The 3886-nt window shown below is 42.9% G+C and overlaps 1 non-coding gene across 1 annotated transcript; it reads right to left on the reverse strand.

The window, feature by feature from the left end:
• Positions 1-2024: 2024 nt before the first annotated feature.
• Trnav-cac (transfer RNA valine (anticodon CAC)) lies at positions 2025-2097 on the reverse strand. The gene has a single exon. It is a non-coding gene; the product is annotated as a tRNA-Val (tRNA).
• Between the last annotated feature and the right edge of the window lie 1789 nt (positions 2098-3886).

A 3886-nucleotide genomic window follows, 5' to 3' on the forward strand; every position in this document is an offset into this window, starting at 1 on the left:
CGCTCCGTGTGATTTTTTCCTGTTCCCAAAGTTGAAGAGACTTATGAAAGGACAGCGTTTTTCATCGATTGAAGAGGTAAAGGCAGAATCGCTGAGAGAGCTACAGAGCATTACAAAAAGTGACTATCAGGGGTGTTTCGAAGACTGGAAAAAACGCTGGCATAAGTGTATTACAGGGTCCTGCACTCGAAGTGTAACCAACTTCAGACCTTCGAGCCTGGCGTCAAGGTAAATGCGACATATTATCGGGAAAGTATTCTGGAGGTTGCTTTGAAGCCGTGGGCAGACAAACATTTCGGTAGCAGACCATGGACGTTTCAGCAGGACTCGGCACCGTCTCACAAAGCTCGAGTGAACCAAGAATGGCTGAAAAACAACGTTCCGAACTTCATCACGTCCACACAATGGCTCTCGAATTCACCAGATGCGAATCCAATGGATTATTCTCTTTGGGCCATTTTGGAGAGCAAAGTCCGAACTAAAAGATACACCAGTCTCGAGGCGAGTGGGCCAAAATACCTGCAAGTCACATTCGGGCAGCTTGCGATTCGTTTTTTGACCGTCTCAAGGCCATAGTCAAGGCAAAAGGTGGTCATATCGAGCAAAAGTAAATTGATTCTGAATTTTGTATTATTTTTACACATTTTGTACTTTGAATTAAGTAAAAGTAATTTTCCAAACTGAATTTATGGCCTTTTTAATTGGTTACACTTCGAGTGCCGGACCCCGTATATCTAGGGGGGATTACTTTGAAAGGGACCATATAGAAGTAGACGAATAAATAAATATTTTTAAAGAAAAATGAGAATTCCGGGTACTTTTTGAACAGACCTCGTAAATGCGCGAACGAGTTTTTGAGAGAGCAGCTAAAGTTCTTCGCTTGCGCTTGGTTGTCTTCTAAGAAAGAGAATAAATTTGTCTACGCGCAATATTCATAAGGTCTGCTGCTACCTCTGTGTAATATACAGTTTCCACAATTTAGAAAATAATTTCAATTTTAGGTTTGTTGTCCAATTTCTTAATTCACGGTGTTCGATTTTTTGATTCACAATCGGAAATCTTGTTTCACATTTTCGTGACCAAAATGGGCTTATTTCCACCTCTGCTTTAAACCTCGGGTGCGAAAATAGAGTTTCACTCATCGTGCTGCAATTTTGCATAGTTTTTATGAAACCTAGAAGGAACACGAAAAGTTGGGTGAAGCGAGAGAAGAAACCTTTTCCATGTTTTCCCATACAATAATTGAATATGAACTCAACACAAGTAAATTTCTTACGATAGGCTTCATAACTTGGATCGCCTACAATACACGCACGTTTTTCTGCCTATATCAATTCTCAAATATAAGAGTTTGAAGCTTTCAATAGGATCGATCATGTAATCGAGTGAAATTGGTAAGAAATAAATTTTAATACGAAACAAAAACTGAATCTATGCGTTGTGATTCAGTCAAATAATTTTTCGGCTTCGTAAACAGACATAAATTTATGTTCGACCCTTCGAAACGTGTGAATATTTTATACTTTCCGAAAATGATAACAATAAAACTTGATCTCATGATGTAAAGCGGCAATTTAAAAGTGATTTATTCAATTAGAAACTCATTGACAGGGCGCCATTATGTTATGCTCTCCTACCAGTTCTAATGACACTAAAATTATTCAGTTTTGGGTATACTATAAATAATCACCACAGTTTTTGTGGCCCGACAAAGTTATCCCGATCACCAAGATGAAGCTAACCAAAGCACTGAGTTTTCTGTTGATCGCCGTGATCCAACTAACAGCTTATTTTCGATACACTCCATATGGATGGATATTGCCTTCGTCTTGTTTTAACCAGTGTAACATTCCAAACAAATTTGTACTATTGTTGAAACATACTTTGAACATAGTCTTATCAGAACTAGTTTCGACCTGCTACTTGGGATAGCAACACCATAGACTTACCGGTAGGCATGATATAGGAACTTGCAAGCAGCTTTCAAATCAAAAAAATTGCTAGTAAAATAGAAACAAAAAGTATGTTTCCGCCCGGGCTCGAACCGGGGACCTTCTGCGTGTGAAGCAGACGTGATAACCGCTACACTACGGAAACTAACTGGAGCTACAATCGTTATCATTAGATGCGGTTTAATGTGGTGGTTACGCCTGATAGCACTGTGGTATGGATTTGATCGCGTGCAATGAAATGCACTCTACTTACTGTTGCGGAACGAGTTTATTTTTAACTGCTGATCCGATGATACGAATCATATTTCGAAACAACTGCGACCCTCGACAATCAGAACTAATCAAGACATTCGCACACATTCGTCAAAACTCTGAATTGAGTCCAACAGGCTAGAATTCCATGTTATTGACGCAGATCGCAGTTCGCTACAAAACACACACGAACCGAAACATTCTTTTGCTGTTTCTTCCGTCGAACTTTCAAAGCAAGTAGATCCAAAAATATGACGAAAATACTACAATTCATAGCTCACCAGCTAATAAACAGATTCGCTTTGGGTAAAAATAAACAAACCACGTTTCAAACCTCCCCCCCTCCTCTACCATCACCACAGCTGCTGGTTTTTCCTCCCCCCCCCCGTGACCGGGTTGGATTTTCTCCTCCGAAGCGCGGCAAAACACGGTTCGTTTTGCACCTTCAAAGCCGGGAACCGTTTATATGATTTACAGATTATTAATAGACAATCATTTGCGGTCGTCTAGTCGCCACCGTTTGTTGCGCCATTAAAACCCGATCTCTCGGGCCAGCCTAGGCCAGCCTAGCCAAGAGTAAAGTGCGTGGAAAACGGAATATGGAGAGCGCATATTACCGCAAACGCCGCCGCATAGACACTTCCCGAGATGTCGGGTGTGGCCAGAACCCATTTGCAAAACATCATCATCACCCGGAGCGGGCGATTGGTGAAATGATCTGCCTGCTTGCTCACAACCATGTTGCTTATTAACCTGAAACTTTGAACCACTGTTGAACTATAATATGTACAGCAGTCAAAAGGATGGGGGGGGGGGATGGGGGGGGGGGTTGCGGAAGGTCTGTGTCAACACATCGGAGAGCATCGGTCGTCGTTGGCAATCTGGCAACTGGCGAGTGACGATTGACGAGATGCGGCCTCTCGCGCGATCTTTTGTCGCCACAACGTCGTCGTCGTCGTCAACCCAATGAGGAATCCTTTACAGGTCTAACCGAAAGGGCAAGGTGTACTAGCTATGCGATCATTCGACCACTTTCTCAGCAGTCTCAGTAGCTTGAAATACTCGCAGATTGTTTGCCGGTTGCTGACAGCATAGAGCGCATATTGCAACTAAGCCTAAACTCTGAGCGTCGTTTCAACCCTGGATGCAATTACATATACACTTATCGAAAAGTACTGTTGATACGCTGGTTGGTTGTTTTTTATTCCCTGCAATAAATACTTGACTAAATCGGCTCATCATCGCGCGCGTACAGAAAAGCGATCTTTTAGCTCTAACTTGCTTCGAGCAGCCTTCATCGTCTCCCCCTCCTAGACCCAAACCCAGCCCAGCCCAGCCCAGGTTAGTCTCCTCCGTAAGGTGTTCCGTATTTTATTTACTGTTCGCTGGTCTCATTTTCGCGTCAAATTGGTCTCATACGAAAAGGTATGCATAAAAACGTGCGCCAAGTTCGGGTCGGGATGGTGTGGGGTAGGGTGGGAAAGATCGTACGTCGGTCGGTCGGTCGGTCGGTTGGGGATCGGGTTGTCTCTGTTGCGCTTCCGAAAAAACACGCACGCACCTTTCCACCACCACGGGCTCTATTATTAACGCGATTATGCTGAATGTTTAAATTTAAAATATTATTCTCGCGAAAAACCAGAAAACAGTAACAGAAAACTAAACAAACGGTTGGCCACACG

This window comes from Malaya genurostris, chromosome 3, assembly GCF_030247185.1.
Source record: "Malaya genurostris strain Urasoe2022 chromosome 3, Malgen_1.1, whole genome shotgun sequence".
In the NCBI taxonomy this organism is placed as follows: domain Eukaryota; kingdom Metazoa; phylum Arthropoda; class Insecta; order Diptera; family Culicidae; genus Malaya; species Malaya genurostris.